The sequence below is a fragment of the Euprymna scolopes genome, chromosome 7 (assembly GCF_053919585.1).
Source record: "Euprymna scolopes isolate OS-2025 chromosome 7, ASM5391958v1, whole genome shotgun sequence".
NCBI classification, from domain to species: domain Eukaryota; kingdom Metazoa; phylum Mollusca; class Cephalopoda; order Sepiida; family Sepiolidae; genus Euprymna; species Euprymna scolopes.
Genome location: NC_136488.1, coordinates 57,232,273 through 57,256,859, shown reverse-complemented (window position 1 = coordinate 57,256,859; position 24,587 = coordinate 57,232,273).

Below are 24,587 nucleotides of genomic sequence, written 5' to 3'. Positions count from 1 at the left end.
CGTGTCTACATTTTCTTTGGTTATAGCATAGATATCTTGTATTAACCATTCTGTAATAGCCTTCTCATGCGGCAGGCCACTGTAGTTATTTTCAAGGTAACCAGACTTGAATCTGGGATCGACGTGTGTTGCTAGAATAAGGTTTTTATCATGCAAATAATTATTAAATCTAGCATTAAAAGAAGTTTTCCATGCTGAAACTGTTGAATCTAACTCATGAAATAATCCTTTATCTTATGTTTTTTTAAAAATGATGAATCACTTTAATTTATGGTATAATATAAGACGCAGTTGCTTCTCTGCTAGACAGTCCATTTGTGCATTCATTTAATTGTTTCGGTATTTTTAGTATTTTTTCTAACATCTTCCATTGGTTGGATTCCAAAGAATACTCACTGCAATATCATATAAGAGCATTCTTTTGTTCGAATACTCTTGAGAGCATAGCATATTGACTGTTCCATCTTGTATTCACACCCTGAATAAACGTATGGTTGGTCAAATTACATTTTTCTGGTATTCCTGGTACTTTGCAAAAGCTGCAGGTGAATGGCTGAAATGCCCAACTATTTGTTTACAAACAGATATCATGACCACCACACATCTCTGTGTAAAATGGCATCATTAAGCGTCAACTGTAACGTGTGTAGAAAACATGGTAAAGCTGAATAATTCGTTTGCACAGTTGCTGCTGCCATATTAGCTGCATTATCTCGTATAAGAACATGGATTTTGCAAGAAATATAAAATTCTTCTACTGCGTTTTTAATAATTTCACTAATAGTGACTGCAGTGTGTGATGCTTTAAATGGAATGACTCTAAAAATGCACTTCTTTGCTCAAAGTTTTCATTGATCCAATGAGATGTCACACTTAGAAAAGATAAGTTCGCTATACCAACATACCAACTATCACTGGTAAGAGATACATAACTAGCAGTGTGTATTTCCTCCTGCATCTTATTTCTGACCTTCCTATCTATATCATGAATAATATTTTCTTTGATATACTTTCTAGAATGTATTCTATAATTTGGACAAATGTGTTTCAATAGTCTTTTGAAACCAAGGTCTTCAACAACAGAGAAAGTTTGTACGTCAATTGCAATCATTTCACCAATATATCTGTGAATTCTTGGCGCTTTCCCCTTATTTATATCCCAAGTTTTATTTCCAGCGACAATATCATGTAAGGTTTGTTGCTTAAAGGAATCTCTGACAATTTTGGCGCATTTCATAGTTAAATCATCGATTGGCTGTGCTCTTTTCATCTCTTCTTTCCTTTTCTCGTCCTTTTCTTTTTGAATATCTTTGCGATGCTGTGTATGTGTTTCAACATGTTTGTTGTGTATGCAAGTGTTTCAACATGTTTATTGTGTATGCAAGTGTTTCAACATGTTTGTTGTGTATGCAAGTGTTTCAACATGTTTATTGTGGTAAAAGAAGCAATGTGTGTTCATCTAGTTATTTGCTTATTGCACAATTGGCATATTGATTTATTTTGATTATCATCAGAAATATTTAAACATTTCCAAACTATACTTTGCTGCTTAGCACTGGATCTGCTTGCCATAATTTTTGTCTGAAAATAATAAACACCAGTTAATAATATTTTGATTTTATTCATGTGTAGATTTTATACAGATTTTAATAATGTTTTATGAATCGTATAATAAACAAAAATCATATTTTCTTCACTTATTTTAAGCTGACATGAGCAATTTTCTCTAAATAGTATTCGTGCATTTTTCAATCAATGGAACACATAGAGAATAATTCAATTTTAACATTCATTCTGAAAATAAGAGACACAATATTGCAACATTATTCTAAGCATGGGTGCATCAAGTATCACTTGAATTTAGGTAAAAATGGCAACGATAAAAATAGCAGAAGTGAATAAATAGGTAAAAATGGAAAATTGCAAAAATATAGGTTAATATCTCACAGTAGGTATATTAAAATATTGTATACTACAAATGAACAGAAAACATGAGAAGTTTGTCAAATTAAAAAAACACAAACGTTGATATATCTTTAATCCAAAAGCCCAAAAAAAGAAAATTCTAAAGACAATTTATTTTTTCACTTTTCTGAATCATTTGTTTTTGTTTTGTTTAGTTTTTGCGATATAGTTTTAAAAACGCATTAAATAGTATTTACTGTTGTTTCTATTTGCTCCACACGAATGCAAAGTTAAACACAAGGTCGGTTTTTAATGTTAGAAATATGCAGCTCCCCAAAAAGGGGCACTTTGGATTAGAACAAAACTAAAAATGACCTCGGTCTAGAAGATGTTCTTCAACAATTTTTATATTCATACAAAAAAATTGGAGGGAAGGGGGTTAGCCTCGTCTTAAAACAATATCCCCCGCAAGAACCGTTCTACAATTTATTATTAATCAATATTTATTCAATAATTGCCCTTTTTCCCTAGCTGGCCAAAATGGTCCCTTTCCTGTTGCCCAATTTTCCGGACACCTGAAATTCATTTACGATTTTTACCGAGTGAGTAAATACTTTTAAAAATATTTATTTTAAGCATGTTGGGACGCCCTGTTCCTCTTTTAAACTATATGAGTGAGAACCTAACACCTCCCATCAGTGTAAATACTTATTAACAAATAGTCATTTTAAAATTTGGCGGTGAGGCATATTTTAAACTAGATGCGAGTTTTCTCCATTTATCTATTTTTGCCGTTGCCACTTTTACCCTGCTATTTATTCCCTTGCAATTTTACCGAGCACCAAGAACACATAGCTTCAAAATAACAGAGTAAAATATAAAGCAATATTTATTTTTAAATATCATTGGGGAGATTATTTTGTTCCCATTTAAAACTGGCGTAGCCCACTAAACCTCTCTTCAGGACGGTCTTAAAATCTATTTTGCAAATTAAAATTATGGATATTGTAAATATCATGACCTCTAGAATAAATGTGATATTGTGATAACCGAAATGATTCTAGATAGTGTAGGATAGAGTATTACCACAACTTCAAATTTCACACACATTTGATGGTATTGTGCCTAATCTGTGAAAATAGGCTATATAATTTACCCAATAAATAATTTAAAGTGTAGTATCTGTTGTGATATTACACTTTATCCTTTATGTCCTCTGCCATTGACAGAAAATTCTTCTAGACTGAGACAAGTTTCATTGCCGTTTCAATTCAGAGTATCACTTTTGGGAGAGTTGGATTCCCTATATTAAAAAACCGACCTTGTGTTTAACACTACCTTCGGGTAGGGGACGACAAGTAAATAGAATCACATGTAAACTGACTCACACACCCAGATAAAATGAGATTCTACATTTTTAGTCGATTATGTGAACATATTAAAAAGAAACACAACTAATTTAATATTTAGAGAGTGGGATCAGTTTAGTATATATATTAAAAGTAAAATCATCTTCATTTGCAAGTCATTATGAATTATTATGATTGTTCATTAAATTCTTTTACAACTTACTCTAAGTTAGACTGTTAAGTTCATAAAACCCGCATATTATCACTAAAAATTAACCTCCCACATACACAAACGCACAGAACTTACATATTATAGCAATCTTTGGTTAACTGTCCTTAAATGTTAGAATTACTTGGATATGGAGGCTCATTTTCTGTTAATTTTACCTGTAAAACAGACACTATAAATTCTTAAACTTATTTTTTTTTGCTTCCGTCTAGTGGATGATTTTTCAGAATAAGAAAGGAAGAAAAAGGGGCGAAATAAATGAATACACAACGAATAAATGTTACCAAAAACAAGCGAAGCTACATTTTCAACAACCTGGATAATTTTTTCTTTTCTTTTTTTGCACTTTAACTTATTTTAAAGTGTTTTTCAACTTAAAATAATTGTAGTGTAAAACCTATTGCGTTTAAACAAAATATAAATGGTGATATTATTTAAGCCAAATTCGAGCCTCGATAATAGTTCACAAATCAGACATCAAAGTACTGATAGAAATGCACGCAAGAAATGTCACTATGTTCACCCAATATTAAGTGAGAACATGAAAAATGACCGACACACTACATTTAACTCTCGATAATGACTCAAATATTAAAAATTAAACAATATACTAGTAGTAACCCACCCAAGAAATGTTACCAAAGGCAAGATAAGTTACACTTCTACATAACAAAAGAATATATTTGACTTTTACAAAAAAAAAAACCAAAAAAAAACAATTCGAACTTTTGCATCACATTAAAATTAATATAAAACAAAAATAAAGTAAAATATGTTGGTAATTATCATGAAACACATTTTGAATATCTTTAAAATAGTTATTTAAAAATACACATACATTTTATGTTGCCAAATTTTCGAAGCCAAACGGTATCGAAGATGTAAATTACCCCAAAATACATTCAGTTAGTGATGTAGGTTTTTATTGCCTAATATAGGGGAGTGAGATTGGTGGGCTCTAGACGGAATTGGCGCCGCCGTAGGGATCCCTATGTATAAATATAAATGATACCGGCATCATCAAAGAAAATCACACGGAAGTATTACATTTCACGAGTTCATTTCAAATTACATTCAAGGCCAATCCTTTTCACACTTTTCACCATTCTTTGTCATATTTATCCAATGCCGAGTAAGTGAGTGGACAAAAACCTAACCGGACCAAATCCAACACTATTATATTCTACTTTTGATTTAATTAGCAATAATGATTAATATTATTTTTCTTGACAAAATATTTCTTTAAATTTAAACAATTTTTCAATATCTTGAGAATAAACTCATTCTTCTAAAGGTTATCTAGCGAATTTTCAAGTTTCAAGTTTTATTTTGCTTATTTTACGCAGATACAATAACTTTAGATCTTTTAATGTTATCATGATCTATGGAGGTTAGTTTTACTAATAGTTTTAAAGGAATAAATATTTATCAACGGTATCAGCAATGAAAAATTAATATAATAAAATATTAAAAGCTTCAGTTTTGGAATCGGAAATTAGGCACAAACTTGTCCGATTCCGATACCTGTTCCGATACCCCGAAAACTACTGATTTTTGCGATTCCCGATTCTGATTCCGATTAATCGGTACATATATATATATATATATATATATATATATATATATATATATATATATATGCGTTTTCCACGACCAGTGAGCAGTCGCAGCCCGCGATTATATATGAAAGAGGTCTTTCTTGTGCGTTTGCGAAATAAAGTAATTTCGAACGTTTCCTGATTCATTTGTCGATTACTCAAACGATAACGACTATGCCCTTAGTGCTAAAAATATTCTGTTATAGTTTAGCTGATTAAACACACGGAATTATTTCAACTTTAAGACTCAATATGATGTATTAGGTAAAATACACTATTACATAGAATAGTGAATTTAATAAAAAATAAACCGTTTCAATGAATTAAAACGTTATATTAAAACCTATATTACGACTGAGTAACACTGGGCAACCTGTTAGTAATTATAAAAAAGTGGCTTAGAAAGTGAATATCCGAAGAGTGTATAACCAACTTATTTCTAATTATTTGGTCTACATAATGGAATTTATACCTGGGCAGTTGCACATGTGGCAAATGTTTTATAAAGGTTTTTATCAGGCAAAAAATTAAGTATTTATGAAAAATAATAAAAAATATGTTTTAATGAAAGATTTTTCATTAAAAGATATTTGTAATTAGTTTTCATAAATAAATTTATTTAAGTTCGTTTTTCATTTGTTTAATTATGGCTTTTTTTATTTCCTATATTCATAATTTACTTTTTGTGAAGTATCCTATTGTCTAGGGGTTTAGACATATGTTATTTTTTCGTAGATGGTACACATATAATTGATATAGTCTCATTTTATTTTTACATGAAGAATAATTGTTTGTATTATTTGGATTAATTGAACTACTGTTCCAATCCTACGTGTTTTTGCTTTGTTTGCACATTTCACTCTATGAAAACCCCCGGCCTTATCCAAATGTATGAGAAGCCATGTTCGTAATAATTTAATATTGTCTTTTCAATTTATGAATCAACGAAATATATATTTTTATTTTTAACGCAAAACAACGCCGATATTTTTTCTTTTGAAGATTTTATGCTCTTATTTTATATTTTGCTAGTTCTCTTTCCAGTATAAATCGTGTTTCCTTTTTGTGATATCTTTAATGCATTTTAAAAGGTTTCTCTTTATTGCCAATGGTCTGACTGTTCCAAGGATCTTGCTTAATGCATGGCGTCATTTTAAATTATTAGGTTTGCTTTAAGAAAATGTAGCATCATTTACTTCCTTTTCTTATTTATAACTCTTTAATCTCAATTTCAAATCCATATATATTTATCGAAGATAGAAAAACAGCAAAGAGTTTAAGACAAATTACTTTGAATATAAAAGCCATGAACAATTAAATCGAGATACTTATTTCAAAACAGGGGTGCTTAATCTCCATTCTAGTACAAATAAAGCTCGATTATATTTCACTTTAGGCGACCGATGTTTTATTTCTTTAACCATTGTAAACATCCTCTGCCAGACTAAGCAGTTATAGTAGTCATGGGTTAATATTACACTAAGTATTAATCATCGATTTGTTTTAATGAGACCATAGTTCACCGTGACCTTAAATTTCATCTATAACTCTATTTTATCAAGAGTTGGCTTACATAAAGAATATTAATCAATATTGATATCTTAAATTAAATTTTAATCAATTCAAACTATACCTGAGTCCATTACACGAAGAATTTCACGTTAGGGAATTAAACTAACAATATACAATCTTAGAATTATATCTTACGAATTAAAAATAACATTATTTATCCAACTCTAAACTAAACAAAGCTTTCTATATGTCCACATGCCAATTATAGAAAGTTTATCTAATAAAACATATGGAAATTTGTCGTACTTACTCGTATCTTTGTTATATGACAAAAACCCTCTATCCCGACTTCTTGAATTACATCTATCCGACACCAGTGCAATACAACCCCATATATCTTCACATAATAAACCGTATATAGATAAAGTATATTGATATTAAAAAAGATGTGCATGTTTGTCGCCGCTTTTCTATAAATGCATAGAAGATTAAAAATGTAGATGTTTCCTTTTCCCACGCACACCTACATACAAGCTCACTTTATTCGTAGCCTATCCTTTCTTTTCAGATTCTATAAACACTCAATTGATAAATACAGTGTAATAAATGGTGTAAAATCGGGACAAAATTATATTCAATTTCGTATATCTTTTGCAGTTAAAAAGAAATCATATCATGTTAAATTGCATAGAATAGAATTCTTTGAATTGAAAATAATGTGAACACTAACGTTGCCATATTTGGTGTGCCCCTCGCCATTGCATTTATAAAGAAACACTTTTCTGGTTATTTAATTCAACATAGTTAAGCCCTTTCCCGAATATCTTGTTCTTTTTAACTGCGCAATTATATAGAGGCATTCGCAAAATGTGCTGTGCGTGTCTAAATACAAATAAGATATTCACGCTAACGCTTACTGTATAGAAAATGATGTTACTTTCAGAGTAAAATCTTATAATATAAGTATTCTATATAATGTGAAAGGTTATATTCTCATGGTGGAAATATTTTCAATGATGCTAAACTGAAATGATATTTGTTCGTCGATTACACAGTAACGGCATATATACGAATTATAAAGCGCGCGTCGGACGCCTATGCACGGCCATCACCTCGGAAAACACTGTGCGGCTCGGCAACTAATTCTTGCTGGTCGGCGGATAATGATTAATGGAATGTGTATAAAGTTAAATATGAGTGTCAGTACACTTGAATCGATTTTGTCATACTAAAAATACAGCAAGGTGTATGCAATATGGGTTCCACAAATGCTCCCGTAGGATCAAAAGGAACACAAATTTAATGTCTCAGTACTTGTTAAATCACTACGAAACCAAGATGACGGATTCTTGGAAGAATTATCACTGATGACCAGACATTGTGTAGAAGCTACGAGGTGAAATCACACTGATAGTCTAGGAAATTGCACAACTCACGCTCTTTCACAAATAATAATGCATAAACGCAGATATGTGCAAGTAAAAAAAAAACTCCCCCGACTTCTAGGAGTGATAGGGCGTCATGCACTAGGATTTCTTAAGAAAATTGACCACGTTCTATCTGCTCATCCTTCTGCTAATATTCATGTCTGTGGAGACTTCAATGGTCACAATCTGAAATGATTAACTCTAAACAAGCCATATGATGAGGGGAGGTTCTGTTATGATTTCTCCATTGCTTGTGAATTCAATAAAATTGTTCACGAACCCACCCGTATGCCCGATACTGACGGTCAGTATGCTAGTCTCAAAAACTTTTTTCTCACAACTTGATCTGAATTGTGTTCAGCTCAGTTCTGTCTTCACTTGGATCTTCTAACCACTCTGTTGTATGAGTTAAGATAAACACGAAATGTAATAAGTCCTCATACATCTGCATCGTGCAGTATATCGATACTCTACGATTGACTGGGATAGCCTCCGTACATTTATATCACATCTACCTCTGCGCTCCATGTTTAAAAAAGATGTGCCCTCTATAGTATGAGACCTGACGGAATGGTTATTTGTAGGTATAGACCATTTCATACCCTCAAAAATGTTGCAGCAAAAATCTAATAGCCAGCCGTGTTTCTCTCCAGAATGTGCTGCTGCCATTGCGCACAGAAATCACCTTTTCAATTGCTTCCAACATAATAGATGTACTGAGACTAAAGCCGCTTTCAGGACTGCCAACAACTACTGTAAAAAGTAATAAAGAACGCGATAGATTTGCCTGGTCAGCCCGTCAAGTCCAAAGTAGCTGAGCAGAGGCTGGATCCCCACCAGTTTTGGCAAATAGACAACAGAATCCTGACTAAAAGCGTTTGCTCTATCCCAACTATCATCAATGCACCTGAGGTAATCTCGTCAGCATCAGAGAAAGCCAAACTCTTTGCCAAGAACTTTGCAGCTAATCCTATCCTTTGCGATAGAGGCCGCCAACCCCCAATATTTCTTCCTGTATCAGAAAACACGCTACGTGATATATAAATATCCGTACGTGATGTTGCCAAGCTAATCAACCACCTTGATTCCAGTAAAGCAACCTGCTCTGACGGTATTCCAATTATAGTACTCAAACATCTTCAACCTGAACTAGTGCCTATACATAACAAACTGTTTCATTGTCTTAATGAGAATCGCTTCCTATAACCCTGGAATACTTCATCAGGTAGGCTCTGTATTTAAGAGTTCAGGTGATAGCTTATCTCCCTCTCAGTACAGGCCAATACGTCTCCTGTGCGTTATGAGTAAGTTGCTGGAATCTGTGATAAATAGAGAAGTAATCAACCATCTCGGCAAAAAATAACATGTCTAGTGACACGCAATATAGTTCCTGTTCTGTTAGATCTACAGCAGATGTGCTCACAGTTATAGCTCATAGGATTAGCGAATCTCTCGATGGAGGCTCCCTTTCTAGGGCAATTGCTCTTGATATATCGAAGGCCTTTGATAGGGTATGGAATAAAGGTTTACTTCACAAGATCTCCAGCTACGGTATAGCTGGAAATGTCTTCTCAATTCTTAAATAATTTATCTCCGATAGGTTCATAAGTAGTGGTTGATGGGCAGAAATCAGAAGCTCTTAGTATTAATGCTGGAGTCCCTCAGAGGTCCATCATGGTCCCGACTCTCTTTATGATCTACATAAATAATCTTCCAAATCACATCCTTACATCATTCGTAGACATTTATGCTGATGACACTTATCTATGGTAAACGACCAAGTTCTCTCCGATTCTCTCTCCTCTGATATTGAGCAAGGGGAGGCCCTCTGTTTTGACAAGCTTCTGGGCTGGAACTTTACTCCTGATCTGATATGGAACACATACATTAAATCCGTTGCCAAGGCCGCGGTAAATATTGTGGGATCCTTCTATCGATCTAGTAGATATCTCCCTGCTTATTCAATTCTCTGTCTCTATATGAGTCAGCTAAGTCCAAGGACGGAGTACCGTTGCCACATTTGGGTAGGAGCTGCTAGAAAGCACTTATCCAACCTTGATACAGTTCAAAATAGACTTCGTAGCCTCGAAGGAGATACCCTTTTCTCTTCCCTGCAACCTCTTCCTCACAGATGTTGCGAGTTTGTCTCTGCTTTATCGTTATTTTCTTGGCTAGTGCTCGACTGAGTTCCGATCCATGTCCTCCCCTCGCCACTTTCACAAGATACACCCGTCTAGCAGAAAACCCTATCAATAATTTCCCCCACTCTTTATCTGTACCTTAACTTAAACGTAGATCCCATGAACAAAGCTTCGTTCTTAGAACTGCACGCCTCTGGAATTGTCTTCCATTATCTTGCCTTCCAACTGACTACAATACTGCTGTCTACAAGTCTTACGTAAACAAGTTTTGGATGAGCCGATCCATGTAAGTTAACAAATTTAACGAATTTCCATTACTAACGAGTACTATGTTGTCCAATTTTCTACTGTACACTCTGTAAAACCTATCCTTGAGTGAACTCTTCGCCTTGATAAGTAGCGATGCCTATGTAAAAAAAAATCAACAGATATTGACAATCAACTCTGTCAGTTATGTTGTAGCGCTGTCAAAGCTGAAAGACTTGACCCCGCATGTAAGTCCAGATAAATGGAAAATGTTCACTTTGCAGCACGAAAATGTAGGGCCGCACAGATGTTTGGTTACATGAATTGTGTTAGAAAGTTCCACTGGACAGTGGTGGCTCACCAAACCTATAGTCCCAAACAAGTACATTAAGACTTCTACTCGTCAGACATTTGAAAAACTATTCATTAGGAAGCATTTCCGCAACAATAATGCCATAATTGTTGTCGTGAAACATTTGGCAGCCTCGGAACAAATGCTGGCGAATGTGCACTAAATATATTGGTACACTATGTAGTAAAATATACTCGATCACAAAAGGTTACGCATTTAAATGTTACCACTCCTGTTTTCGCAGATCATCAACATTTTTAGTTAAAAATAGGAGGCAGTACTGGTAGAATAGTTCTGGTATTGATTGAGATTGTCGGACTGACTTCCTCATCTTGGTTGTTATTGTCACAACGTTTCGGCCGTTTTTCCCTCCGGCCTTCGTCAGGTGTTTTGTATCGAACTGGGGAAAAACACCTGACGGAGTCCGGAGGGCAAAACGGCCGAAACGTTGTGACAATAACAACCAAGATGAGGAAGGCAGTCCGACAATCTCAATCAATTAAAACACCTCATCTCAAAAATACAGACAATTACTAGTTCTCGTATATTACATTTTTTTTTCATTAGTGATATATTTAAAATAATTTTGTCATTACTGATATTATTTAATCATTGTTTCATTAATGCTATTAGTTTACCCATTGTTTATTACTGATATTATGTTAACAATTTTCGTTACTGCTAATATGTTTATTTCTTATTACTGATATTAAGTTTAATATTTAAATTGTCAATAATATTTAAAACATTATTTTAATTCTAATATTATTATTTTTATAACTAATATAATGATAAACATTGAAAATTACTGATAATATTTGAAAAATATTTTATTACGAATATATTATGTTAAACGTTGTTTTATTACTAGTATTTATTTCGAAACTCTTTTTTGTACTAATATTATATTAAACATTCTAGGTATTATTTAAAGTATTATTTCATTACTAGTATTAACATGTACTTGTTTATTTGCAGACTATTATCCTCTTTTTTATTTATTATTTCATCACTTTTTGGACAACTAATCATCAGACTGGGTAGAATTCAAACCGCTATATTCAAAAATGCTCACCTGGAACCGTAGAATTCAACGTGTCTATCCACTGCGCCACAGGCGCAGAAGAGTTACTTGTGATTTATTTAGTCTGATATAACAAATATTTCATTTATACCTGCTCTTCCATCATCGGGTATGTTAAGATGAATAATATATATATATATATATATATATATATATATATATATATATATATATATATATATATAGTAATAAATAAAATTACTATGGCGATTAAGCGACACTGATTATTCCGCGTTTACTTCCACTCTAGGACTCTTCAGGCTTATGAATTAGTGGATGTAGAGTGGATGAAACGCGGAATATTCAGTGTAGCTTAATCGCAATATATATTTCATAAATTACTAAATAGCTCTACCTACGCGTTGAGAACTTTGAAGTAAATACTAAAAGTTTACGCATAAATCTATACTTTCGTATATTAATTTTATGTGAGTAAATTTAGTATATATATATATATATATATATATATATATATAAAATGAAAATTACAATTGAATTTACCAAAATGATCCAAGATGGTAAAATTAAAGAAAATTATAAATATTAAAGAATTAATATTTATAAAATTTTCTCAGCCAGATATAAAAGCTCGATAATACCAAATAGGAAATAGAGCTTATAATATGAGCAAACAGTAAACGAAATATGTTAAAAATGTTTTTTAACATATTTCAATAATTGTTTGCTCATATATATATATATATATATATATGATTTTCAGAATGTGAGAGATTGTATATAATAAATTCCACAGACAAACAACGTCGCAGCCCACAGGAACCATGACAGTCAAAGAACCGGAATTCCAAAACTCGAGTTTCGCCCTCATTTGGGCTCACCAGTTAGACACATCCGAACTCAGGATTCGAAACCCGAGCCTCATGCATGCAAGGCAAGCACTCTACCAACTGAGCAAACGCCCTGCACACAAGAATTTCTATTAACCAACACAGATCAAGAAACCCGCGCCGAAATAGAAATTCTTGTGTGCAGGGCGTTTGCTCAGTTGGTAGAGTGCTTGCCTTGCATGCATGAGGCTCGGGTTTCGAATCCTGAGTTCGGATGTGTCTAACTGGTGAGCCCAAATGAGGGCGAAACTCGAGTTTTGGAATTCCGGTTCTTTGACTGTCATGGATCCTGTGGGCTGCGACGTTGTTTGTCTGTGGAATTTATTATATACAATCTCTCACATTCTGAAAATCCTATCATGAGTTGCTCGCTTGTTTAGCATTGCTGGATGGCATCGTCCTTTCGAGTTAAAAAACACCTACTTGTGAGATATCAGCTTGGTGTTATTAGCTGGTTTGGATGACTGCGTCCCTTGTTGAGACGAAGTAGGTTCATTTCACAGTCGGATTTCAGCGCGGGTGCTTGATCTGTGTTGGTTAATAGAAATTCTTGTGTGCAGGGCGTTTGCTCAGTTGGTAGAGTGCTTGCCTTGCATGCAAGAGTCTCGGGTTTCGAATCCTGAGTTCGGATGTGTCTAACTGATGAGCCCAAATGAGGGCTAAACTCGAGTCTTGGACTTCCAGTTCTTTGACTGTCAAGGCTCTTGTGGGCTGCGACGTTGTTTGGCTGTGGAATTTGTTATATATATATATATGAAGAAAGAGGAAGAGAGACCGAGGGTGAGATTTTTCTTTTGTTTGTGGACTATTATTCTCATATTCTAGATGTAGTTTCGAGGTTAGTATATAATTAAAATCATTGTTCATTATTAGTATTATTTTACACTTTTACTCATTATTAATAGTTAATCATATTTTTATAAACTGATGATTAAATATAATATTAACCACTTTTTCACTGCGGATTTTTTGTTGAATAAATTTTATTATTCATATTACTTTAACATTTTCTATTATGGATTTTATTTTAAATCTGTTAACTACTGAGATTTAAACAATTATACAGTTCTCGAATAAATTTGGACCGTTTTTATTATTCATATTATGTTAAAATATATGATATTACTGATATTAAATATTTTTACATCAATTATATTATTTTAAACATCTGTTACCTGATAGTATGATGTAAATCTTATCATTATTCTACATAATTTAATTTTTATTTTAATTTACAATTTCTTTATTACGTAAATTACTTTATATATTTTGTCATTACTCATAACATTTAATATGTTTTACTGATATAATTTAAAAGTGTTTATATTATTTAAAATATTTTTCACTACTGGTAATGTTTTTCAGTTTTCATTAACAATATTGGAAATCATTTTATTTTTGTTATCATTTTACTCGTGTTTACATGCCTGATATTATCGTAGTTATTATTCATTACTGATATACATTTCAACATACTTTCATATCTGATATTATTTCAAATATTAGTAATTGCTGGTAATAATTTAAATATTTATTGCCTCGATATCACAAGGTGGTTTAAACGAGTTCCATACTTTTCCTTTGGTGCAGTTTCATAGATAGTTCAAACTAAAACTCTTGTCTTCTTTGAGAAACTCTCCCCCGGGTGCAATTAACTCTTTCTACCGCTCTAACAACTTCGGCAAACCGCATGGAGGTCCTCTTGTTTAACCGTGTCAATAGCCCTTGCTATAACTTCTTTTATATCTTCAGTTTTCTCATAACAACATTCTGTAAGTATTTTTTGTTGCTTAGTGAAGAAACAAAAGTCAGAGGAAGAAAGGTTTGGACTATAAGGAACTGAGGAACTGCTCATCATTGTCAAATAATTAATGATAAAGATGTAGGTGTTAACTAGTGCATGCGCGCAATACATGGGAATACATGCATGTACAGTTCCCACAAAAACATCAAACTGTGCAAGTATTGTGTATAGATTCTCAACAGTCCTTATCCATTAAATTCTTTTTTTGGCAAATGAACTTTAATGGTCTGCCCTTCTTATTGCTCCCACCCATTTCCTCATCCATCGAATCCTAGAATCTCGTATGCCACCCGAAATCATTTGCTCGACAAAAGCAAGATAATCGAAAAGCAGTCTGAAGCATGATATACCCTTATGTGCCATTTTTCCAAACAGAAGTTTATTGCATATCATTTTTTCTAAGGACACTAAGATCAAGTTGCATTTTGGAAATTCCACACCTGTGAAAATGAGGCTTTAGTAGGGTGTATTCCAATACTTTCTCTAGCTGTCCATTTTAATCTGAACAATAAAAATTGTTTTCCCGTCTTTTCTATAGCAATGGCATTTCTATAAGTGTGTGACAATTTTAAAGCCCTGTACAAAAAAGTCTAAACCTTATTAAAGGAAGCTCGTATCATTATACATAATAAGGTAGAACAATTAATACCCTCATAAATAAAACGTTGTAACTATGCAAATCCTAAAAGCACAATATAGTCAACCTACTACCGAATACATGTTGTTGGTTTTGCGCATATTATCGTTAGCTTTTATTCAATACTGTCACTTCCTCTTTTTGTTCCATCAAGATAAATGTCCCACACACGTGACACTTAGAAGTGCAATCACAATCACCGCAGTCCTTCCTCTGTTTCAACCCTCCCTCTACCCAGTTAAACCGTTACCAAATATTTCACAGGGTCTATTTACAATACGCGTCCGCGATTATTTCATTTTATCATCCCCTTTAATTGATAACCATTTAACCCTTGTTCCATACAGGGATAATGAACGCTCCCTTATTTCTTACTTCGAGTATTTTTATTTGCTGCTCAGAGTTGTGGATTCTTGGTTTTGGTTTTGGAACAATGTAGGAATGATTTCGTCTAATCCAATATTGCTCCATTAGTAACACTCTTCAATAAACTAAACAGGACCCTTCAGGTATCAAACACAGAAAATGATCCAGATTTTCAGAAAGGTTACTGTTAATATTATACACGTATCAATTTATTTATTTTAAAATACACTAAGAAACTGTTCATTTTTAATGAATGCATTGCCTTCTTTAATCCTTCCTTTGGTATTTTTAACGCCGATAAGTAAATAAAGATTTTGATTGAAACAGATTCGCAACCATATATTTCTTTTTCTTTTTAAATGACATTTTCTTTCTTTTTCTCCAACGTATTCTTTTGTTCTTCTTTTACTATTTCTTCTATTACGGTCTTCTGGTTAATTTTTCTGTCATTATTATTCGTTTTCTTATCAACAGCCGGTATATAATCAAGCAGGTACTTTTTAGTTGGCCCACAGCCAGTTACACATTATTTAATATGCTAGCCTACAATTCTTGTCGTTCAGTGTTTCTTCTCCCCCTTTGGTCTTTGTCGTCGTCTAATTTTTATTTTTCTCCTTATGCAACACTGTCCTGACTTGATGATTAAAACATACAAAATATGTAAAGTCCTTGACTTTTTAGAAATATCACATCGTATTCGACAGTTTAAATGTTCTAAAATTCATTTCAACCTTTTCCTGCAAACTTTATAGAATGAGCATAACAGATTACGAAAATCGATTACCATAAATACTGGACCCGAACTATGGTAACACTTTTTAGACTGATCCATCACACTAATACCTTCGCAGATTACCATATTCATTACAGAACATACAGTTTGAAATATTGTGCGCAAAAAAACATATTCATTTCAGAAGAAAAAACACAAGAAATTACTTTATCTATTGCGAAAAAACATCAATACATGTAGGTATTTTTGTGTAATATGAAATTACATTCATATGAGTAAATAAACGTCAATGACCATCTTACAGTTAAAGAAACAAGTTGGAACTGTTACATACATACGGTAATGTCTATAATATGAATCTAAAACGCCTGTTAGTAGTGTATGTGTGCGTGTCTCGCTAAAAGATTCTACACCCGCGACCAACCGTCACAAAATAGATATCGTTATAAAGCTGAGTCTTTCGGCGGTCAAATATCCCAAAATTTGCCATACGCATTAATTCTCTCATAGTTTGTTTTAATATTAATTCAGATCGATAAACTAATATGATTATACAATTGTAAATGACTTTATATGTGTATAAGTAATTTAATTTGAAAAAATTGATACTATTTAAATAATGTTTTCATGAATTATGATTTATTTTTTATCACCGACATTCTCTAAAAAAATTATTACCGATATTATATATAACGAGATAAAATATTAGACATATAAACCTGACAAGAAATTCCTTGTGCTGCTTAACTTTTTAATTCAGATAAACATATCTCTGCTCAAACAAAATTTATTGATAGAATTAAGCACCCTCAGGATCAAACCAGGTTTGCCAACTAGTGTTGGTAAACGTGTTTTGAAGTGTGTTTATGCCAATAACGTAAAAATCTTGCGTTCCAATAGAGATGATATCGCCAATAGCGATGAAATCACCGAAGACGTGTTTGATATCGCCAGTTCTCAACATTGAAATAATAGGTATTATAGGAAAATGCTCTTAGTGGGCATTGGGTAAACCGTACATACTGATACGTTGCGAACTCACAGGACGAATTCGATCGTAAATTTCTTTGGAAAGGAATCCACTTCTATTAATCTAAGGAAATCTAAGAGCATAACGAAAATCTGTCTATTCTTACAATGTTAAGTTCCGCCCAACATGAATTGGGTAAATGCTTAGCTGAAATCTTAACAACTGGATTTAAGATATACTCTGGATTCTGGATTCCTGATTTTTTTTAGTTGGCAGAATGTATTCGATATGGTTCGGGTTCATCGACTACTGGATATTTATGTTCCTATGAAATATCCAGTTTGTTCTCCAGTGTGCCTTTAGATTGAAATTATCGGGATTTGTGCCGGTAGTCTTTATCGCAGTTTCCTTGCTAAATCCTCATTTCCTGAGGATATATACCTTGAGGGCATCTGTTTAGCTACTAAGTCAGTTAAATTCAGTTTGAACTGGAGCATGTATCGGCAAGTTGATTGTGTCGCAATAGGACGCACTTTGAATCCCACATTGGCAAATATATTTGGTTAATTTTACAAGCAACTGCTTTTTGATCATATTATGAAATCAAAATGCTATTTTCGTTCTGTGGATACAATATTGGCATGTGTTTTTCTTGTACAGAAGCTGAGGCTTTGTTAGAACAATTACACTTTCTTCACCCTACATTGACGTTTACTATAGAAAGTGAGGTTTGTAGCTCATTACCCTTCTTAGATGTTCTCGTCCAAAAATTTGGCATGAATTTTAATACCAGCGTATATAGGAAAACTACCTATACAGGACAATATATTAGCTGGATCTCGTTCTCCCCTAAACTCAGAAAAAAATCAATCTGCTTAACTACTTAGGGCATCGGGTGTTGTTTATCTTCTTTGTACTAAACTAGATGCGAAACTTCAAAGTATAATTTAGATCTTTTTAGCCAATGGTTATCCTTACCACACAATTGCAAAACGACTAAGGGATAAAATCCTGGCGTTTAAAGGTGTAATTTTTGTGGGCCGATAAAAAATGTCCGATATATGTAAAGTTCCATAGATTATCGTAAAAAATCAAGAGTTTCCACATGATTTTTTACGGCTGTTTCACGTTGTTATTTTGCAACCAAGATTCGAACGGTGTTTGGTACGGGAATTGCTCTCCATTCCTTTCGAAAGGATCATATTCTTACCACTCAATACAATATAGTAATTTATCGTGTTAACTATCAGTGCAAGGCTGAATACGTGGGGCATACCATTCAGCGATTCGAGGTTAGAATTTCCCAGCATTTCCACTTTCGATACAGAGGTAAAAACATGGCAAACATTAAGGCATGTACAGGCTAATAAATCGGCAATCAGTGAACGGTTTTTTCTAGTGACAGATATGTACTGGAGGATACACGGATGAAACTTTTTCTATCTTACACATAGCACGCTCGAGAATTCATTTAACACATCTGGAATTTCTATCTATTTAATTGCACCAACCGTACCTGTGTAAACAAAAAAGAGCATACCCATAATTTGGAACCCATGGGTGTTCATTGAGATTGTATCCTTTTCTCTTTTTCCCTATAATAGTTTTCTACCCTTGCTTTAAATTTATGGTCTTTTGGCCACGTTTTTAAACGATGTCCTCCCTGTTGCCGACGTTCATTTTGAAAATGTCAGCCGAAAGACACCTCGATAGAGTTTTTGCTACCCTGCTACTTACTTACCCATTTTTTCTAAGTTATGTTTAAAATATACAAGTAGAGCTGAATAGGAAAAATAAAGAAAAGAAAACACATTTTAAGGGTGTATTTTAGTTTTCAATACTTTGTAATTTTTTATTCCTTAATGATATGTGGTTAAACTATTAAAATGCAAACCTTCATCCATTAATAATGACAAAGCGCCCAGATTTATTCAAGTGTTATATACATACATATATATATATATATATATATGTATATATATATATATATATATATATATATATATATAGTAATTTACAGGCAGACTGTTCCGCTATATCACATCTCTCTCCAGTGCGGCCAGACATGACTAGCATCCAGTCTGAACAAAAGTTCCAACCTACACCCATCAAGTTGATAGTTTGACCGTTATATTGCTCGATATTGTTGTCTATGTGTATTGGTTGTTTGTTGTGTTTTTTGTTTTACATCATATCGACCTTTTCAGGTTATTTAATCCCGAATCCAGTAATTTTGTAAGACATTTTTTAATAGCGTATATTTGATTTTTTTTCAAGTCTGTTTTTATTTAACCCATAGTTGGGACCCTAACATGTACTACCATGTGACAATGCCAATTAAGGGGTGTCTTTACACTTTGCAAATCCCGAAAGCTGGTGCTTTGCCATCGGATATAGTCTTACGGTCATATCCAGGACTTGTCTATGTGTGTGTCCGTATATATATATATATATATATATATATATATATATATATATATATATATATATATATATATATATATATATATATATATATACTAGCGGGGGTACCCGGCGTTGCCCGAGTGTTTGTTTCCGGGACGGGGGAGTTTTAAAAAATGTTATGTTAGGTAAGTAGGAAAGATCAAACCCGGATCATGAGTAAAAGTAGGAAAATAAAGTGTGAAAAAAAAACAAAAAAAAACATCTGCAACGTTAACAGTTCGGCCACCAAGAAAAGTCCATTCCAGTTGTTTAGGAAAAAAAAAACGACTACGGTAGGTCGGCGCGAACGTGAAAATATAATGTGAATTTTCCAGCACGCTAACCACTACGCCACAGAGCACTGCAGCTTAGTTTAGTGATTTTAAATAACTTCACATGAAAGAACTACGAATCCAAACCGGTGTTCTCTTCTCAACTGTTCCTTGTGAACGATCCCCAAACGGTGTTAAGTGGTGGCAGGGGGAGGAGGAATTTATTAGAGAGAAAATATTTTACCACTTCCATTGATCTTAACCGATTTTGGCCGTGACTTCTCAGCAGAAAAAGTATAGAAATCTAAGATTATCGAGTAATTTTAGAAATAATAAGCCTATAACACACCTCAGATATTGTTCTGCCGTTTGTGCATATTATATTTGCATGAAATATCTTGATTTTTAATCCTATTAATGTCAAAATCAGACGGGAAAAGTGAGTTCATTTTATTTATATAGAAGATAGATAGAATAGAAGATAGAAGATAGATAGAAGAAAGAAAGAATAGAAGAAGATGATAGAAGAGAAGAAGATATATATATATATATATATATATATATATATATATATATATATATATATATATATATATATATGCGTGCATTTATGCTCGAATTGTTTTAGTGCATATGTTCATCGTCATTCACGACGCTATTTCAATCTAAACATTAACATTACAGGCTGTTTATCTTCATCTTAGTTTAACGAAAGGGATTAGTTGTTTGCCTTATCATTGAATGAATTCATCATTCTATTTGTTTGGAAATTGTTTATATTGTCGATATAAATTGAATATCTTTCAGTAACTCTCAATTTGTAATAATATGACCCCACTTAAATCATTAACAACGAGAGAAAGTATGATTTGTGCACATTGTTTATTCAATCATTTTCCGCGATAACTTCACAATGAAAATATTCAAACCTGAAATAAATTATAAGAATATTTATTTATTAGTTTTCCTTGTTTTTTTTACTTTCTTTCTTAATTTAATTATCAATCCGCTTTTTTTTTCTATTTTCTACTCATTATTTCCCTTTCTATTATGCATCTATCACATCGCAGAGGTTTTCCTTGAATCTGAATAACAACAGTCTGCCTCAGTATTCAGAACCATATGATCTTTTATATTGCAAATAAAAACTATGATAAGACAACGCATATTTGTAATTAAATATGCCATTTAATGATAAAATCATTCTTTATTGAATATGTGTTTAAAATGAACGAATGATGCACAATTTAGCATGCTACACACACATACATATATATATGTGTGTGTGTGTGTGTGTGTATACGATCTATATACAGGGTGACCCCCCAAAAATTGTCCCAACTATAATTAACCCCGTTTCTTAGTGTTTTGTCCGAATGAAATGACACTTTGATCATAACTAGTTTATTATATTTAAAACACCACATCAAAACACGAGTTTTTTTTACCTTTTTTCTCCGTTCTACAGCATATGTTCCTGATGGCCTCCATTTTGCTTTTGTTTTTGTTTTTTGGGTCACCCTGTACAACATTACCGTAAGCAACGTTGATCCTGGTCACTATCAGTGTGATGACAAGTTGCGCATGCCATGCTCTGTTTACTCGAGCTCGTTGGCACAATGCTATAAGAATTGCAAAAACTAAGACTATAATCTAAAGTACATCTCTGTCCCAGACTGATGAAGGACTCATTTTTGTCAATCGAGGGAAGATAACCCAACTTACAATCTGACATTTTCTTTTAATTTGGCACGCAAATAGACAAGTAAATAATGATCCCAGAATAGCTGACATACCGGAAAACCAAATTTTAACACAGACTAGATGTGCTAGTACAATTTTTCTCATTGTCTTTTTATGAATCTAGTATCTTTTTCATGTTAAATTTATTATACCGTTTCGTCTAACTTTAATAAATTTTGTTAATGTTTGAATGTCTATAAATGTCTTATGGGGGGTTTGATGGCTAAATGTCTATGAATGTATTATACACTATTAACAATACCTTTTGTGTATAATAATTGCATGTGTGTTTAAAATATAATCATCTATTTTACAATATTAGGGATGGTTTGTGCTGCTTTGGCGTTTTGAATATTGTAATTCATTTTATGATAGTAGCTATGATTTTTTTTTGTATTACCTGCTTGTGTGTTTAATATTAGCAATGGCTACTGTGTTTCCTTGTTTTTTAAATACTGTAATATCCGAGGTGATTTCACTAAGCTTTTAGACATTTTAGTACAGAAATTTCAAATTGTAGAAAACTCTTGAAAATTAAGTACGTTATTTTTATACATATTATGAGATAACCGACAAGACTTCCGAAGGCAGATACAAAGAAACAGGTGCAGAAGTAATTCGAGTACACACTACTTAAGCTTGCTTGTCACAGATGGTGATTTTGAAAAGTGAAATCTGAATATGAAGACATTTTAAAAATGATATGCAATAACATCCTGATTTAAATTTACAAAGTCTCATTAAACCCATGGAATGCTTCTGACCGTATTTGAACCTCTTTGCATGAATCGACCATCAGTTTTGGGTGGAATAAAATACTCTAGTAAGACAGCGGGACAGTGAGGGATCATTAGAAGAGTAAAACAATCAGAACAGCAGAGTTGATTAGCCAAAATAAAGAGTGGCATAAATAAGGAGGCTCGTGTGTTAATAGAGACAATATGTGTACAGATTAATACCAGTTAAGGAACTTCACATTAAATTAAGGTCGTGGAGCTGAAGATGATGAAGGTTTTCACGAATGCACCAGTCCCCAACTCCATCCTTGTAACACAGCCTTTTTGACTAAGATGGCCATGAAGCCAGTTCCTAATTTTCCCTATTGTCCATACCATTCTCCCAGTAACTTTTGCTTGTTCCCTAAGCGCAAGGAAACCATTAGAGGCAGTGTCTAGAAGAAAACAGTTTGATGAGGATCGGTGACACGTTCACACAAGAAAAAATGTATAAGGCTTCACAGAAGTTGTTGCAAAGCTACAAAATGTATTGTAGCCGGAAGAGATTACTTCAAAGAGGACTACAGTTTTATGTGTATATCAATTGCTTGTGCGTTTTAAATATTGGGATATATTTCAAAATATTTAAGATTGCTTGTGCGTATACTTGTTATTTGTGCGTATAAAATAGTGTACTTTAATGGCAATAATATGTATGTGTAGTAGTTGCTGGTGGGTTTTAAATAAGGTAATTATTTTTACAATATTAGCAATGGGTTGTGTATACTAGTTTATTGTTGGGTTTACTCGTATATAATTATATAATTATAGTTAATTTGACGATAAACAAATTAAGTAACATAATAACAATGTTTTATATTCATTTTATCTGGTCAACCTTCAGACTGGTATTATGATATGGTTCATAAATTATTCTCTTGAAAACGGATACATGGTGTTCATGTTGATTTCAACATCTTCTCCGTAGTGATAAAAGTGTTTCATCACGCCGTAATTTTTGCAGACATGTTAATTGGTTACATCGTATCCTTGTCTTTTTTCATACTGCCATGCTCTGGTTATGTTTCTGTTGATCGGTTATAGCAATAAGACCCTCGGAATTCAAAGAAAACCAATGGTCTTTATTTGAGAAAAACAGATACGGCAAGTGCTGATTGCCTGCGCTTGAACGTCTAGTCAGTAAATAATAATAATAATAATAATAATAATAATAATAATAATAATAATAATAATATGGAAGATGGAGAAAATCCAAAAAAATATTTATAATAGTAGGAACAATAGTAACAATCACGAAAAGATTTGAAAAACAATGGGAGAAATTTAAATCAGAGGAATGACTGGAAAATAAAACGGACAATAATAATGAACACGGCTGAAATATTTAGGAAAACCCTTCATTGTGGAGACTGACACACATGGCCCACATGCGTAGGCAAGACAAACTGCTTCAGAACAAAACATGAAGTGCTACATGGACGGAGACCATTGAAACCGCATATCTATAAGTGCTTTAACCCACTCCACCCCTGTTTCCATATCACTGTCCCACCCAAGAAAAATACCGAATAACCAAGCATAGTCAAGAAGGAAGGAAAGATCGAGGATAGAGCACTGACCAGACCTCCGCTGGATAAGTGCGACGAGAACTGGGACCTTGCGATAGCTTATTGCCAGTTAAATTCATGTGAAGACCAGTAACCGCTGCCAACGAGAAATCAATAGTAAGCAACTGTTGATATTATGCAAATTTATTTGCAAATGTAATCGAAACAGGTGCAGAATACTAAGAATCCGGAGCGACTGATTGTCACTCAGCTTCCAGTGCACACCACAGACTTTTTTTCAACAAAATATCTATGATGACCAGTTGATACTGCAACTGCTCATTGCCTGCGCGTGGACGTCTAGTCAGTAAATAATAATAATAGTAATAATAATAATAATAATAATAGTAATAATAATAATAATAATAATAATAATATTTTAACGAAAATCACAAATTAATTTGAGACATGAAGATACAAAACAATTCGAGCAAGAGAATTGGGCGTCAGATTATTTAATATGTTTTGACGGTGTCATCTTAGCAATCAAAGGGTGAAGTTGAGTGCTCTAAGTTAACAAAAATCAATAAACGGAACATAAAACAGAGAAAAGCAATATACTACTCATAGTGTTTAGATCAC